The sequence below is a fragment of the Eleginops maclovinus genome, chromosome 12, assembly GCF_036324505.1.
Source record: "Eleginops maclovinus isolate JMC-PN-2008 ecotype Puerto Natales chromosome 12, JC_Emac_rtc_rv5, whole genome shotgun sequence".
Classification (NCBI taxonomy): domain Eukaryota; kingdom Metazoa; phylum Chordata; class Actinopteri; order Perciformes; family Eleginopidae; genus Eleginops; species Eleginops maclovinus.
In genome coordinates, this window is record NC_086360.1 from 15211912 (window position 1) to 15231111 (window position 19200).

Here is a 19200-nt window from a genome sequence, read left to right on the forward strand (position 1 = left end):
CCTTCATCCCCTGAGACGCAATATGACAACTTCTTCACTCGCTCCCTTCCTCTTTGTTTTCTCTGTTGTTTAATTACCCTCAGCTGTCATTAGTCGTCTTTGTTTCTCCAGGAAGATGGAGCAAAAAAAAGGAGAAATTAATCGCCTATTGCCACACTGTATGCAAATCTTTGCTCAAACCCCGTTAAGCCGATGAGAGATGTGATAGTGGAAGAGAGGAGTAATTGGAGACAGATGTTGGAGAGACGGATCATCCGAGACGGATCAGTGAGCCAAAACTAAGATGCCGTCCTTAATAGGATCTGGCAGAAAAATTATTACTTCTCTCTGTTTCCTTTTCATCTTCCCTTTGTTCAACTGTATTTTTCATAATGAAGTCTTATGTTACATTTGCTTGCCTCTGAAAAGTAGACTCACTCCTTTTTCATGCGGTCTTGTGTACTTGTTTTCTTAATCTCTTGCACACGCACATTATGTGTATGTGTCTGCCATGCTGGTTTCCCGTTGCCTAGCAACAGGGCAAAGGAACAGGGACCGATAGTCCACAGTCAATCTAAAGACCGCAACAAAAAGTTGTTGAGCTACTTATCACATGACGTGAACATTTCAGAGCAATATGTCTGCAATGTTTTGAAATAAACATGTTGCAACAAAGTTAATTGAACATATTAATAAAGTCACAGCCAGCAGGGAACTCAGAGGTGTCTCAATAATTACTTTATGAGTGCAACCGACACCAAAGGTCACCAGAGGTCACCAGAGGTCACAGATTTAATTGAAGAAAAGAACTTGAAATGCAATATTTTACTCCCTGAGTGCGATACAAACAAATCATGAATCTGGCATTTGCTAAATTGTTTTTATTATGGAATTTTCATTAAGTATTTCTATGGTGTGTTTTTAATGAAAACTCTGTCAGTGAGCTCCCACAGGACAGGGATTTTTTAAAAACAATCTTTTCTGCATGAAAGTGATAATCTGATGTACAGTGTTGCTGTAACCTGGGCAGATATTTAACATACATCAACAAAGATGAACAATAATTTACTCCTGGTATTGATCCTGGTGTTTTGATAAAAACACAAACAAGTGATTACTATGGAAGTTTTACTGTAGGTGCAAATCCCAGAGAGGGCTGAATTAATGTCTCATAACAGACAGGACTGATTAAATCTCATATCAAAGTGGTCAAAGACAATAACATGACACCAATAAGGACAACAACATTTTAAAATGATTTCTTGGCAGTTTCTGGAAAAGATGTCCAGACATAACATGCATGACTATATCAAATATTTGTGTCTCCAGGGGGACAAGGGGAGGCTTTATTTGACCCCATTACTATATATTTAGTATGTCTTTACTTCCTTACTGAAGATGGATTTTATTCTGAAACACAAACAAGGAGTTTGTGTTTTTGTTTGACTAGTGGAGACGGAATGCATGCGTTCCTTAGATTATGGCTGAGGTTAACTTATCTTTTTTTCAATTACAATATGGCTTTCTCAATATTTGTAAGAGGTGAAATAAGTACATAATAACATATTTTAAAAAGATATTAATGTACTGCCGAGCAACACACAAAAACAAATATGTTTAATATACTTTAAATCCCTCATTTTAATCACACTCATCATTTAAAGGTCCCCTGTTATGCAAAATGGACTTTTCGATGTCTTTTATACATAAATATGTGTCCCCTGCAGTGTTGCCACAGTTACCTTGAAAAGTGATCTGATTGCTGATTACTCCTTTAAAAAGTAACTTAGTTACTTTACTGATTACTTGACTTTAAAAGTAACTAAGTTATATTACAAGTTACTTTATTAGTTCTTTCACCAGCTGCCGACAACACCCCCCACTGCTTCAACATAAAAATGAGTCCAACATACTGCCCGATCAACTTCTTCAACTCTCCCTCACTTACTGGTTGTGTACCGAAGTCCAGCTTTTGTTGTTTGGGCGGTGGGGGACCTCCTGCATTAGTCGACTCTAAATGTTTCTTCAAATTTGACGTAGTGTTTTTGAAGCTAGATAGTACTTTGTCACCAGCACAGAGTTTAAAACAAACCTTAATATTGTCATCTTTAGCTGACACAAACTCAACATAGTGACTGTATTTGCAGCTAGAAAATGCGCAACTCTTTCCTCCCTCCATTGTTGTTTATGTTTGTGTCGCTGCGTGGTATTACATGTAAGTTGTCCTTGTGCTGAAAACGTGACTTAATTGTCGCATAGACGTCACTCCCCCGAGACGCAAGAAAGCAAAAAAATATCTTTTTACTAAGGAAAATGAAAAGAATAGTAACGCACAGTGACTTGGATAAGTAACTTTAATCTGATTACTGGTTTGGAAATAGTAGCGCGTTAGATTACTCATTACTGAAAAAAGTGGTCAGATTAAAGTAACGCGTTACTAAATAACTAAGTAACACGTTACCGACATCACTGGTCCCCTGTGTGTAAGGAGACTCACAAAGTGTCAGAAAATACAACCCTCTTTCTTTTTCTCCTTACCCACATCTCTAAAGACTGGGGTACAAACGAGCTGATCCAGATTTGCTTTGTTTATGACGTCATATCAGAAATGTGGGCTGGCTTTGCATTGAACTCCTGGCAATGTCCCACCCACGTGACACGTCCCAACCTATCGTCCGCAATATACAGACTTAGAGTTGTTGTATATATAATACATATAATGTCACTGTTCTAGTGGTAAACACTGAGCAGTGTTTCAGAAATAATGCTGGATGTGGTTTGGAACATAATATGGGGTTTAATCACGGCAGCGTTTAGCTGAGTATCTCCGTTAGAAAATGTTCTCATCAAACCAAGCCGCCAGGAAGTGCTCTGGACTTCGAAAAATATTCGTAGTGGCCAAACAGCGGGTAATACAGATTCCGTATCAGTCCGAGATGTCGCCCGGTCCAGAAATACTTTTTTGTATTGACTCACATTGGGAAAGAGACGTCCGCAAATCAGTGGATATTTTTTTTTAAACTAAATAAACTACCCAGTATGAAATCTTTTATAGCTCTTATTAAAAATATTGTGTCCTTAAAGTTGTAAAATGCGTTAAAAGCTGAATCCACATTTATTTTCTCTCTCGATTCATTCTACTGAGCCAAAGCTGCAGATTGGGGGCGGGGCTTAAGGGGAAACTCAACTACGCATGCTCTATGCTCTGACAGCCAGGCATGACAGGTCATTTGTGACGTTTTGCTCTCGAGAATCTGGGGCCAGTTTGTCTTCATGCGCTAATGAGCAGCTCTCATAGAAGTGAACGAGGTCCCGCCTCCAACGCTGTATCCAGTTCTATTAGCGTAGACAGGCCAGTTTTTCCATAACAGTTGTTTGCTATTATGAAAGTAAAAAAAAAAAAACATCATCAACAATTAATACTAGGTTACGAACCGCAAAAGAATAATGCTTTTGTTTTTTAGTTTTTGACTCTGCTTTAAAACAAAACAAGATAACCTACACAGCAGGTGACCAAGTTCGGAACGCTTTGGAACAAAAGCACACTTAGAAACAAGTAAGGAGATGCAAATCAGTCAGTGACAAATCAGCTGCGATCAATGCAGATGTGCATGCGAAGGGAAAATGGAAAAAAAAAAAAGGGAAGGAAAGACAAAGGGCCTAAAGCAATTTACACGATGAACGTCATCCATTTATAAACAATATAAACCTAATTGATTATTAATCAAGCGAAAAAAAACTAGCTAGTGTTCTTTGTGAGATTTCCATGCCATGTTAAAAAGCTATAGCAGTGATTAAAAAAAAATTATTCCAATGAAATGTAGATCTACTGGGTGGGGCTCCATAGGACCACATTCATTCTGCACTGGCCCACCAGCGCCCCCCAGGTGCAGTACCATACCGGAACGGTTTTGAGAGTGAACGTTCTCGTCAATATTAAAAGTTCTCTGTTATTATACATCCATGCTTCAGACAGAGAGCTGCATGCGCCCCAAAGTGGCGCGGCCAGCGTCAGGTCCGCTCAAATTTAAAGCGACAGTCACAGAATCAGCACTTCAGGAACAGGGCTGACATAGAGGGGTATGAGGCATGCTACAATGGGTGATCTGTTATGTATTTTGAGCATAACACTTCACAGACATGTTTTATTTAGATATTGCCCTACAATTTATTGTTCAAAGATAGCATGATACGAGACCTTTAATTATGGTTTTCAATTATATGAAAAATAATGATGTAAATGCAATCATTCCTTCTAATATCTCAAATCATATCAAAATTGTAATATTAGTCAAAACAATCACAATTACATATTTTTACAAAATAGTTCGGCCCTTATTTAGACAGTAGTACCAGGCCAATATTTTTCCATAACTAAGTTGATTTTTTCTATTTGAAAGTAAAAAAAAAAAAAAAAAACATACAATCAAACAAAGTTTTGAAAATACTAAGGTAAGCAAACCCTTGCAAAATTAACACTCATTATGCATTTTGTGTTGTTTTAGTTTCTTTGATCTCTGCTTTAAAAAAACAAAAACAAAAGAATCAACAACCCTACACAGCAGGGCTGCCAAGTACAGGAACGCTTTGGGAAGCAGAAACAGATTGAGAAAAAAGAAGAAAGAGAAATCTGTCAGTGACAAACAGACGGTGACAGAGCAAGACAGAAGTGAGAGCAAGTTAAATGTGAAAAAAAAAAAAAAAAATGATGAGAAAGACGAGAAAGACAAAGCGACTAGGATTCTAGACGTATGTGAATTCCTCTGTAGATTCATCTCAGTATAGTGAGCATATCAACAATCTCATTACTAACACCTGGAAATGTCTGCATTATTACATTCACCCTCACAACACAGAACACAAGGCCATGAGAGTGTTCACCATCTCTACAGCACTGTGTCACCTGCACATGTTACTGCTTTCAGGTGGGAATACAGAAATGGAAGTGGCCCAGAGAGCTTTCCATCTCCTCCTTACACTGTGGTGCCAGTTCATTTATGACCATATAAATGTGTTTTTTAAGCTGATCTCTTATTTTCTCTCAGTGGAAATATATGGAAAAGGGTAACTGAAGTACTCCCAGCTGCCATTTTTCTCTCTCCTCAACAATCTCTACTACTGTTTAATAAAACAATGTTAACATTTTCAATGCAATTCTACAGTGGAGACATAATCCTTTAAGTCACTCAGACCTACAACACAACATTGGTCTGTCCATCTTATATTTTCTATCCACTTCTCAGATACAGTAGCCTAGACCTAGTAGACCTACTTAAATGGAATCTGTCACCTTCATCCCCGTCCCCTCAATCAAGCTCAGAGGGCACACTAAATGTGTGAAACGTTTCCGCCACCTTGCTCCTCTCGTTGTGGAAGATCAGTGGCTGACATCAAGGTTGCCCAATATTGCTCAGCTACTCAGCCTGTCAGGCCAATGAGATCTGACACCCTCTGGAGGAACATAATTTGGCAACTCGCAAATTTAGGCAGTAGATAAATGTCAGAAAGAAAAAAAGTGTGTGGCTGTTCTAATTGCACTTCACTCCAAAGCACTTGCTTCAAAACCTTTTTCTCCGTCTGGAAATTCTTTAGTGTTAGCCACTTACAGGGAAATTGTATAATTATACCCTTTCTTATGAGAAAGATCAGCATAGATGCATGAAATGATCTACTTTAAGAAAATGCTCAGGCTTGATTTGATTTGGAGGGTACAGGACATCTTTTAGGAGGATAGAGTGCAGTCTTAAGAAAGGAAAGTGCTGACATTACATTATTACAAACAGCAGCAAAGCACTGAATAGCACCTTAGAAATCATAACCCAGAGAAGCTAAAAGCACAGCATACCACTTAAACGTAATCATTTTGCAGCCTCAGATTTAATACGGGTACCTGAACGTCTTCTGCCAATTTAACATATTAGCTGCCAAAGCAGTTAAGAGAATATAAAGGCCTGATTAAATACAGGCTGCAGTGTTCGACTCACGACTGAGAAGCTGCCAGCCCTCCTAAATTCAGTTAATTAGTAATGGTTTCACTGGTGAGTTTCTGTGCCAAATGGTCTAAGTACAGTGCCAAAGGCCATCCACACCACAGTGGAAGAAAACACTGGCACATATGGATTCTGTGTTTGAACCAAAAAGCACCTTATAAGAAGGATTTTCTAAGAACCTAAAAGTTATCATACCACTTGAGTATAAAAAAATAACTTTAAAAAGCCTTGCATAATGTTGATATGGAAGCAATACAGTCTGATTTGGAGGAGTTTTAATTGGAACCATGGGAAAGACATGGTTATAAAGGCAAGGAGAGAAAATGATGACTGATACACTCAGATGCTTTTTCCAGCAACAGCTTGAGGTGCACGAGTGCTCTCACACCATCAGTCACTGTAGCTCCATCTACTCCTGAGGGTAATTAAATCAAATAACTTTAACAGTTGCTATTTATCCCAGAATAATATGAGTTTCCAGAGAAATCTCACCTGTAGGACCTGAAAGAACAGTAGAAGTAAATTAATGTGTTTAAGCCTGACACGGAAGATCTGTCATTAGAGGAGAAACTCACTGTCGGTTAGCAGGCTGAGAGACACACGGTGCCAATATTTCCCAGCAGTTCTGTTAATTTGAGTGGTTTCACAGCCCCACTCACACAGAATTAATGAACAGCTGGTGTTTGCTAAAAGGAATCTTCTAGATCATACTGTCCCACTGGACCCATGAATGTGTCTACATTTTAAAGCATCTGCTATTGTAACGCTGCTTGACCATTCCGTATTCACCATTCACGGCACAGCAGTGCTGTTAACACTGGCCCCTCAAAGGCCTCCAGTCACTCTTGCATATGTAAAAATGTGTAAACAGAGAGACAGAGTGGCAATATTTCACAGTTTCTTACTCATCCAGTCTACATAACCACCTGTCAGAAGGGAAGGAAAGATCAGACACCAGATTAGCCAGAATGCATTTAGTTATGAGTATGGTTCAGAGAAACCTGCCCTGGAGTTCAACTCATACCTGAGCTGAATGTTAACATCTGAGTTTCTTCCCTCCCAGGCTGCAGGTATACTTGGGGATGCATGCCTTGCAGTTTGATGGGCTCTGCTGAGAGACTCGAAATGAGTTTGCCATAAAGGTCTGTTCTCAGCCATTACAGATACAATTCAATGTCCGCCTGACCACATGCAGTTAAGGGAGTGTGTGCAGTGTGGAAATGATCCCTGCTGTCCCCGTATGTATGTGTGTGTGTATGTGTGCGTGTGCATGTGCGTGTGTGTATGTGTGTGTGTGTGTGTGTGTGTGTGTGTGTGTGTGTGTGTGTGTGTGTGTGTGTGTCTGTGTGTGTGTCTGTGTGTGCATTTGTGTCAATGGAACACAGCCCAGGTATAGAGGTCATGACTAAGTGGTGCAGTATAGACTCCATAACAATGTGTGTATGTGTGACTTCATGACTGTGTGTGTGTGTGTGTGTGTGTGTGTGTGTGTGTGTGTGTGTGTGTGTGTGTGTGTGTGTGTGTGTGTGTGTGTGTGTGTGTGTGTGTTTGTGTATACATGCTTTAGATTCTCCTCAACTTCTGGTGACCTAGACACCATAGATTATTCCACCTGCTAAGCTTTGAGCTAACAGACGCTCTCCTTTTCTCTCTCGGTAGGTGCATTTCAAATAAGGAAACCTTGCTTGGTACTTGGGTCCTCATGGAACATTCCATATGGTGTTGGAGGGAGATAATTCCTCAAAAAACAAGGATGCCATCATGGTGTTTGATTAGTTCAATAAAACAAGTTTTTCTTTTCTTCTAACATTGCTAGAGTTTATGTTTCTGGGGTGATGAGGAATGCTTTGCAAATGTGCTACCTTGTCAGCAGGGCATCAGCTAAAGAAGCTGTTCTACTTAGGCTCTTGGGATAGATTATTTTTCTCTGTGCAAAATTACTGCAAATCATTCATTTCTTAGTGAGTTTCTGTTTGTATTCACCAATCTTTTTATATCCCAATAGATCCTTCACATCTTTTCATAAGCTACTTACATTTTGTGGAAGTTGGTAATGGTGCTGCAGAGGTTCAAAGTTTGTCTTTGATTTTAGTTATGCACTAAGAAAAGAAGGCAAATTCCTTATATGTTAATAATTTCTAATTGCTACTGATCCTGTTTAAGTAGAAAACCTCTGTGTTTCTGCTTCCCAGGGGAATCTTATCAAGCGTGTAGGTCATCTTGCATGTCGGAGGAAGGTGGAGAATTGAAAACCTCTGCATCTGGTGCCATTAGACAACTTTTGAGCCCTGAATCAAGGTTGGTCGTGTCAGATGTTTTAATTTACAATGAATGCCAAACTGTCACACACTATTGTTTGGGTCTATAAGAGTGAACAAGAACAAAAAATTGTAAGATCGAAATGACAACACATATCAAAACTGATACACAAGACAAACTTGTGTCAATCACTGTTCTTGGTAAGCAAGAAAGAGTGCTCCATATTCAGTACAAAACAAGACAATTATGTATGGAGCCTGGGAGGTGTAATGGATAAAAAAACAAAAACAAAAAACATATCTTTGCTTTGAATTAGAAATTGGTGAGACAGCCGCTCTCTCTACAACACCGACAAAGTTATTGCCACTCCTTAACAGTAAATATAAACAAGCTGTAAAGAATAACTGCTGCCTCCACACACAGGATGTCTCAATGTCAGTACATTTTGGGAAGTGTTGTGCAGTATTACATCGTAGAATGATGTCTCATTATTGATAATAGCTCCCACAGGCATTGGGACTTCTCTCCCACACTTTTTTTCTCTTGTGTTGCATTAAAAGGAACATCTGAGTTTAACTTGTTCTTCACTAACACAGAAAGAAGACATACAACATCCCGAGTAACTCTCTCAGAAACCACTCTCCCTTCGGCTTCATGCCAAATCCTCCCTCCCTCTCTGACTAGTTCTCCGGACTGTGATGCATCGCTGTCTGTGTTTTCCAAAAGTCCATTAGTTGCTGGCATGAGGCCGCCTCCTCCACCTCAGACAGAGATAAACATGCGGAGCATGGCTGCCCAGCAAGACGCATGAAAATGAGAGGACAGTTGAGAGGGAGAGAGATAAAGAGAGATAGAGGGAGAAAGAGAGCGACAAGGAAAAGGACGGAGACAAGATAGCGTAAAAGAGATGATGGATCTAAAAACACCCTGATATTGGTCTGGGGCCAGAGAGCAAAGGAGCAGAGAAGAGAATGAAGTAGGGGAAGGACTTTAAAAGAGTAAGATTATGAAAACAAAGAATGTGAAGTGAAAGAATGAAAAAAGATGGGGAAAAAAAAGAAAGAGGGAAAGAAAAGACAGGAGATATACAAGAGAAAGAGGATACTGAGGAACAAAAGAGGTGCAGGCTCTCCACTGAGAATGATGGTAGTAAAGACAGAGTAAGACAGGACAACTAAAGGATGGCAGGGAGGAAAGAATAAGAAATGAACTGGGCTGAGGGTGAAGTGAGGATAAGACAGAGGGGTCAATTATAACCAGATATTCCACCACCAAAACCATTCATATCATGCTTTTCTTCCGTTTCTAAAGCCCTCCTCCCCCTACTTTGTCCTCCTAATTTATCTACAATCCAGTAATTGAACTTCCTCTCAAAACAAAACGCCGGGGAGATACAGTGATTCATCCTCCACTTTTCTTTTTTATCCTCTTTTTATCTTGGAAATGAGGATACTATTTAATGGTTAGCTTTAGGTCGCAGAGCTGGCTAGACATGACACACACCAGGCAGATGAAAAATGTGCTTAAGAAGTGTTTTTTTTCTCTTACTTTCAACAGGGGCATTTGGCACTTTGATTAATTTGTTTTGTAAGTTTAGAAACTTTGCTCTTTGTGTTTCCATTGGCCTAATTGCTTCGGTGCTCCCCTCCATGTTTCTCTCAGTCAATGTGTGATTGCATTGTAATCTCCTACAGGCCTTTACATGTACTAATGATCTTTGTGTCTTGGATTAAAGCAATATAAAAAGAAATATCCTAACCAGTGGAAAAAAACATTTTAATTGCATGGCCAACCACTAGCTGCCTTTGTCTATCATGTAAAATGTATATTCTGTTACCCCTTATCCCTTTGTTTATCAGGTGATGTTCATCCTTTTAAGTTTCTATTTGCTTCATTTCTCTTAGCTAAGTATGTGCCGCCTGTTTGTGTAAATATTTCCTAGTGATACATGGCCACCTTTTCTGATTCATTAAGGTGAGTTGTGTCGTTACGGGTGTGAGGGATATCAGTGAAGCCACGGAGCTCATTATTGGAGGATTTTTATTAGGAAGGAAATGTCAGGGCAATCAGAGTCAAACTCAGGCTTTAAAATCATACAAAATGCGTAATGAGCTGCATGACTGAGCGAGACTGAACCTCTGAGCAGTAATCGCTACAGAGCCTTAAAATAAAACTAAATTCAAATCACACTGAATAACACCAAAATATATTTAGTTAATAATATTGTCTGTGTACTCAATTGTATATCTTTTGGTTTTACTTGATTTTTGTAAAAATACTACGACTATTACTCTATAGTATAAGCAGGTTGTTTTGTGTTTCAAAAATCAGCTTGATGCCCTGTGTTTTTTTTAATTCAACAGAAATTAATAATAATTCTAGCAGGAAGACTGCAAGTTAAAATATGGTGTGTTCTGAGAAACAGATTAGAAAGATGAGTTGTTTCTTTTGTCTTATGAAGTTTTAAGGAATAAAACTCATTTTTAGGGGAAAAAATTGGTGCTGCAGAAGCTCTACATTCATGTTCACTGATGATGCACTATACTATACCGTATTTATACAGATGTAAGAAACATTGCTGCATGGAAGAGGTATAAGACTCTTTCATATTTAAAGGAACTGCTTTTTTCACCGAATTATTTCATTATTTATTAATTATCATTTTATAAATTTTAAAATGTGGCTGAGAATACAGCCTATATTTCCGGGTTTCAGGATTGACAAAGCGGTTGTTTTTTATGTGTGTCATTCATGCCCAGAATGTCCACATGAAACTTAGTCAACAGAACAGTGACTCCCTATCGCTTGATTTAGGTATTTCTCTGTATCCATAAACCTCTTTTTGTTATCAATCTTTATAACAAACAAAAGACATGCCTGCATACAGCATGGTATGCAACCACACACACACACACACACACACACACACACACACACACACACACACACACACACACACACACACACACACACACACACACACACACACACACACACACACACACACACACACACACACACACACACACACACACACACTCACACACACACACACACACACACACACACACACACACACACACACACACACACACACACACACACACACACACACACACACACAGCAAACATAACACCACCTACTCACAGGCAATAACACAACACATTAATTGCAGTCTTCATCCGCTGACTTTCATTGATTTCTTTGTTACTGCTGTAATTATTACAGATGCAAGAGGTGTTGCCAGAGAAAAACAGAAAGCGAGAGACAGAGAGGGCAAGAGAAGAAGCGAGGCAAAGGAAGAGGGGTTGAAAAAGTAGAAAAATTGTGAGGAAGACAATTGTGGGGCTTGATGGATTGTTGAGTCGTGGATGGTATGGGAGAAAAAAACAGATAAAAAGGCAAATAGGCTTTATTATTAGATATGTGAAGATGAGAAAGTATCGATGGACAGAAAAGGTAATATAATTGTTTCTTTCTTCTTCTCTTTTGTTTTATTTCTTCCCACTATTATTAAATCAAACATTTATTTCTCCCTCTCCTTATTTCCCTCCTTTATCTCTCTCTTGTCCCTTGACTCGAGCCCGATTTGTCACATCTTCGGCTAACATGCCAGCTTTTAATAAATCACCACAATTGGCAAGAACAAGGTAGTTTCTATCTGAGTTTCTCTCCATTTCTTTGTATCTAGCATCTATCATGATCTTATTACAATTGTCTCTTTCAATCTTTGCCTTTCTTTAATATGTAGAACACATTTCCCCCATTTCCCTCTTCTTTTCATCTTCTCTGCCTGAGTCTGAGTCACAACACAGAAACACTGTCATCACACAAGCAGAGGATTGTAACAGCAGGGAAATATGTTTGCTGTTTGGGCTGGTTGTGTTGAATCCTAATGAGCTATCAGACTCTGCAGGAAAGGAGCTTTCTCTGATTCCTGTCAGGGTGATTTGACTAGAAAATAGAAAATGAGAGAACCCAGCAGCCAAAAAGGCATTTTCTGGTTTTAGCAGAGGCTGGGTTATTACAGAGGATATTACAGCTGTCATACCCAGACACAGTGATAGATACATATCAAGCAAGCTTATGACTTGGCAGAAATTTCATTCAAATCCAATAAAATACATGACAAACACATAAATATGACATTAATTTTTAGGAAATCTAATGAAATGTGTCCTGCCCCAGCCCTGCTGCAACTGTCATCACAGAGGCTCAGACATGAATTACCACAAGCAACAGTCCTGAGTTAAAAAAAACAAAAAACGCTAAAGGAAGAAGAGGGATGTTTTTCCAAGTCGCTCTCTCAAATGGAGAGGTAGATCACAAACACTGAGATCTGTCACCCGAACACAGCTGGGCCACCATGCTCTGTAACCTTGGCAACTCCCTGACCAATGGCTGGTAGAGAAGAGGTTCTTAAAGGATGGTGACGCTGACACACACTCAGAGAGCACAGCTGCCTACAGATCTCCTGTTGGCTGTGATTTGAGAGGGTACACAGGTGTTAGAGTGGCCCCTCTATGTCGAGAGCACACTGACACAAGCACACACACATTGTGAGACATCTGGGGTGAGACACACTGATGCGCTCTTAAACAACATCTTTCCCCTTACACCATGCTTTATATTGCTTGACTGCTTAATGAAGAGACAGACAAATTCTTCAGACCCTTCTACAGGACTTTACATAATTATAAATTAGGAAACAGGGACAAGGATGAGATGGCAGCTTGAGGGAGGATAGGAAGAGATGGAGGAGAGAACAGGAAAACCTAGGGAGAGATGAAAAATAGACAATAAAGATGACATTTTCTGTGTTCGGGTTACCATCAGTCTCTCTCGGCCGACTTCCCAAAGAGTGCTCTCTGTTGTGTTTACTATCTATCCATGGATCCATCAATTAATCTCTTCGTCATCATTTTCACTAGTCTCTCTCCTATTCCTACTTTTCCTTGTTCCGCTATCTTCCTCACTTTATCACCCTTTTCTTCCCTGTATTGGTAATATCTTTCCTTCTTTCTTCATGTCCATCAATCCATCTACGTTTTACTCCTTTTTTTCGTTTATGTTTATCTCTAATCCTGCCTCTTATGTGAAAATAATAATACAAGCTTTAAGTAATTAGGTTTTACTGTGAGAAAAAAACATGACCCAACCACTTAAATCACTATTATCATTGAAAGAAAGGGCCTCATTCCGAGTCACACAAATCCTCCTTTCAACTGTCTGACTTAATCCCCTCTCTTATGTTTGATTGAGAGTTTGTTTTATTTTGATAGCTTTTAGCCAAACTGATTAACTCATCCAAGACTCAAAGCAATAGGAAAATAAAAAATGTATGTAATAACAAAGGTGTTAATCCAGCTACTTCCTGTGTCGGTGCTTATTCTCGTTAATATCATCCTCTCTTCATTTATTTCCTCAATTCCAACAATCCCTGTGCAAAAGGTCATTATGTTTCTTCATGTATTACTCCATCCTTCCCTCTCCTTGTTCTTATTTCTTTTCCTTTCCCAACCATCTTCAATATCTCTCAATCTCCAGTCTTTTTTTTATCCCTCGCTCCTCCCTTGTCTCTCTCTTTTGAACTTCTTAAATATCCCAATGTTCCCATTCCCACTCCCCGAAAACCCATTTACCATCCATATCATCTCCCCCTCCTCTCTTCATCCCTCCTCTGCTTTGTCTCAATCGCCCTCCAGAGTGCTGTGATGGCCTCACATAGGGCGAGGACCTAAACAGGTCTTGGTTGATTTACCATCGGCTCAATCTGGCAGATAGCTCTATCTAAGGAATCGGAGTAATCTTCATCATCATCACTGAGGTCATTACGGTAGATTGGTGAAAGCTTATAGGCTTGCATTATACAGCTCCTTACTTCCAGGATAAAGATATATGTAGCAGAGGTGAATAAATGAAGGTATATTTTATCATAATTTCTGGAGACATTATGCTAAATCGGCAGACGGTGATGGGGAGATATTAAGAGACAGGCCGGTTCCAGAATGGATTCAAGCATATGTGAAAGAAGTAAAGACATTTTCCGTCATCAATTCTATAATGAAACTTGTATTAGGGGTGTGCTTGAGGAATAGTAACATCCAAACCACAGTGGCCAGAAAAGTGTCATAAGTTCAAAAATAGCTCCATGTTTACAGGTTATATTAACTGAATGTAAGTTATAATACAACATAATTAACCCCGTATGTTTCTGTTGATTGGTGTGACCTTATTAGCTGAATGGGTCGGATTCATTTCAGCATGTTGATTCAAAAGAACACATTTGAAATGTAAATCCAAGAAATGGTTATTTTTCTTGGCAAATGGGAGTTTTACAAATGACAAAAAAATTAAAGAGGGCTTTTTTTCTCAGTCAAATTCAATGCAGGAAACAAGCTTTACTTCTCGCCTTGATTTTAGTTGGCATTACAGGATGTTTTTCAAAAAGACTGTTTTTCTTTAAGCTCCCATCATCATGCTACTTAGGAGTAATGGTAATATATAATAGGCAAGGACATGTGGGAAAAGACACATTTTCTAAAGTGATCCTTCCCATAGTGCAGTCAGAAAGTCATAGAGACAGAAAATCACTCAAACTGGCAATCCACTCAACTCTAAAATCACTCAGCAGTCATCAGAGACTCTTGAGGCTTGACAGAGAGTAGCTGTCATATATTCACACAAGGACACTTACATCAGCCCAGTCAGGTGTGTGTGTGTGTGTGTATGTGTGTGTGTGGTTCTGCACTGGGAAATATGTGTGTAAGCATGCAAATGTGAAGTTTTTATTGGTTGTTTAAGGTTGAGTATGTATATATTTATATCTGAATGTGTGCCATGCACTCTCACTTTTGTGCTGCCGTGTAAGGTCTTAAAAGCCATTCCCCTGGTTCAGATTTATTCAGTGTTGACTAAATAAAATCATTACATGATCACTGACCTAATATTATAAAACCCAGCTCTGGACACAAACACTTTATAAGCAGTACATTTAAATGGTATTATGCATTAACAAAAAATCAGTATGACATCTATTGTCCCTGATGTTCATTTTGAATGAAAATATGATGCTTCATATTATAAGCACCTACCATCATGCTCTGTGTCAGTTATTTACACGTTGAAGTCAAGGGGTTGCAGAGGTTAAGCTATTAAGAGCGTAAGTAATTGATACTTAATTTCATTCCTTTCTTTTACAAGTCAGCACAACCGACAAAGCTGAGCTGTCAGGAGTTCTTAAGTTAAAAGGCCTGCATACATCACACACACAAAGGACTGGGATAAAAATACTTTATTTCCCTCTTGAGACCGTGAAGGAAAAAATAGAGAAGATCATAGTTGAGGAAGGCATTGCCTCAAACGAAGTCGGCATTATTTCAAAGAGTGACATACAGCATGCTTGTCTTTGATATATGTGTGACACCAAGTTAATGAGATATCAAGTCTGAGGTGCAACACCTCTTAGTTTATTGAACACCTTGATCATTGACTAAAATGGGAGAGATGCATACATTACCCTGTGACAAGCCTGACCCTGCAGAATTTGCCTGGCTTAACATGTGTGTGTGTGTGTGTGTGTGTGTGTGTGTGTGTGTGTGTGTGTGTGTGTGTGTGTGTGTGTGTGTGTGTGTGTGTGTGTGTGTGTGTGTGTGTGTGTGTGTGTGTGTGTGTGTGTGAGAGAGTGTGTGTGTGTGGGTATCAATGCCTGTGAGTAAATGTCTTGGTGTATAAAGCATACCGCTTATGGACATGTGTTTTTCCGTGCATATGAGTGCCTCCACATGTACAGGCATCTGTGTGTGTGTGTGTGTGTGCATATATTTGAGCAAGTGATTCCAGAGACAGCTAAGACACTGACCCGTTCTGACATATAATATTATTCTGCTGGAGGGGATCGAAACTGAAAAGGAAGAAAATCCATAGTGCACAGGAGACGACGAGTAAGAGGTTTATTGTGAAAGAGAAAAGGCCTGAGAGCAAGAGCGTGAGAGGAAGAGGCAAAGCAGCATCAGGAAACAGAGAGAGAGCATGACACTGAGGGGAAAAATATATCAACTTCTTAACCTCACAGGAATAAACTATAGCAAAGGGACTGGATTGAAGACGATAAACACATCAAAATAAATCAAACGGAGACAGAGTACAAAATATGTCTGAGTCTGACTGACTCATGGGGTCTGTTAATAACATCATGGCCTTCCAAATAGCCTCCAGCTTGAAAACACTATTCCAGGTACTGTTCACCGCCTTCCAGATTTATTTGTCAGTGTGAGACGAAATCATAACAGGTTTAAAGTCTCTTCTCAAGGATTTGTTTTTAGGTCAACACTTAAAAGCAAGTGATTAATACTGGAGTCAGGCTTATTTTATTCATCTTATTTTGGCATACCTTGTAAAACTAATTTACTGTAGCCTTTTGACTCCTTGTTTCTCCATGTGACCATCTCCAAGGTAAAATTGTATCTCAGGAATTTCCCCTAAAAGGAACATTTTTCCAGGCACTAAATACTAAATGTGAAGAAAAATATAACCAATAATGAATTAAGTACATTGAACTTAGGTTCAAATGTATAGTTCTGTGTATACAATTTCATTAGACAGTTGATCATACAATGAAACATGGCAACAGTTTCCCTGATGATGCCACTGCAGCAGAAGGAAAAAATCAGTCTGTGTCAATGCAGCTGAGAGGGGGGGGACGGGCATCAGTGTACCACTAGAGTGCACCCTGCAGCCTTTAAAACAACCGCGATGAGTAAGACACTGAAACAGAGACAGAGGGAGGTGCGGAAAAGGGAATATATAAGGTAAAAAGGAAAGAGAAAAATATGGAGAGGGCGGTGAAGTCGGGGAAACAAAGTCAGAAGGTATATTGAAGAATTTGGTGGTGCAATAAAACAGATGCAGGATAGAAAAAAAAACATAAAATCAGAAGAGACAAAGTCAGAAGCAAAGGTGGGCCTCCTCCTTGTGATCTTTCTAATTCCTGCTCATGACCATCCCATGATCCAGGTCTGTCACTACTAGCTTCTCGCACTCTGCTGCTATTGGAAAGCAGTCCTTTTCATATGATTTATTTATCAATGATCATTAAGTGTCAGTCGATCCAACACAACATGAAAATGGTACATTTTCTTCTGTAGTGATACTTATCAATGTAAATTGTTTTAGTGTGAGATGCCAGTTTTTTTTTTAGAAACTGGGTGTAGATATTTATGCATTCTCTCTAGTATAATGGGATTAGATGACACTGCTTGTGATGCTAAAAGTGCAAAAACTCAACCAATATCTTATTTCTGAAATGAGTTACTGGTAGGGCAATGTAGTCCGTAAATTAAGCTGCTCACAACATGATCTGTGGATTATCTTGTGTAACCAAATCACCTTTTTAAAATGAGACATTGGTGTTGAGTTTATAATGTATTTTCAGACGTTTTGAGCACAACATTATATTATCTTTGAAAGAAGGCAGGCATCTCTACAGCCATCTTACACCGAAACAATCTAGATAAATAAGTAGGAAAATGTGTATGTTTCACAAAATATTGCCCTATTCTTCTGACGCTGCCATGGCTACCATACTAGTCTAGCAAACTGATGTTGAAAAGGACCCTGACAGCATCATGTAGTGATACCGCAGTACCATTTTAGCTGCTCGTTTTTGGAGCTGTGATGTGGCACTGATGTATTCACAGGGTGGAACTTATTCTCCCCACTCCCTGTAGCCAATCAGTGGAAAAAAACACAGAGTTTGACTTTGATCATGCTGGCCCGGCATACGGTATCCTCAGTGGTAGCAGATATCATAACAAACCACACTGCTACCTCAAATATTGCAATGATGACACTTTCAGCCTGTCCAGAAATGTCAACAAATAAAGCTGTGAGGAAATAATCCTTCTGTACAATGTGGCTTTATGATAGGGAACTGGTTCCTATTACTAAGGGCATTTCAAGACTGTTAGATACTTTTCTAAATGTGGTCACTTTGGGGGGGGCACTTATACTAGAATAACAATATTATGAGTTTTTACTCATTGCATACTAATTTAGTTAGATCAGAGTACTGTTTTATCCTGCTGTTGGTGTCAAGTAGGTTATGATGATGGTGAATGTATTTTTAATTTACACATACATTTTCCTTTTAGCAATAAATGACAGACAGATGCATAATCCTGGACACACTACTAATTAGTTATATGCACTCGATAAACACATCTGGCAACAAGCAATGTGTGCGAGTGAATGTTAATAGTGGCGTGCTTATATGCTGTTTTGTGCTGCATTTATCTCATCGTTTTAAAAACACCACCCGCCACTTTAATCACTCCTCCAAACACTTCCAATGCTGGCTTCAATTCAAGTCTAATATATTAGGGAGGGAGGGGGGATAAAGTGAGATCCTCACCGGAGGAGTGCAGAGCGATGCAAACAGAGAGCGGGATGCATGCAAATGAGATGAAGCAGTCAGGTATTTATGATGCTGGTTAATCACCGAGGGAATTAAGTATTTAACCATGCACGCATTATCTGTGTATCGTTAACATCGTTTAGATAGATTTATTCCCTATCAACACAGACGACCCTGTAGCATGAGCTGTATATCAAAACAGTACTGAAGCTGAGCCGTGTACCATAAGGACTCACGGTAAACCAGAAGGATATTAAATTTGCTATATGTAATAAACATAAATTAGGAGTTTTACAAGCGATTGCCATAATGCATTATGTCTCTCAACCTCACTGGCATTATTACATCACATATACTAAGTAATCCCTATGTGCAAAGCAAAGTGACACTATTTGCCTGCTGCCCACGTTATTCAGTGACAACAGCACTTGCATACACTGGGTACATGCACTGTTTTATGATTGGTTTCAACATTTAGCATAATGCTGGGCAGCAATGCTTTCAAGAGAAATTGAAGAGCATGGATGCACGGCATTTCTTGCAGTGGGATCCCACCA

The 19200-nt window shown here is 39.2% G+C and overlaps 1 protein-coding gene across 2 annotated transcripts in view; it reads right to left on the reverse strand.

Moving 5' to 3' along the window:
* The window catches only part of grid2 (glutamate receptor, ionotropic, delta 2), a 402736-nt gene that overhangs the window by 34976 nt on the left and 348560 nt on the right, over positions 1-19200 (reverse strand). The window lies entirely within an intron of this gene.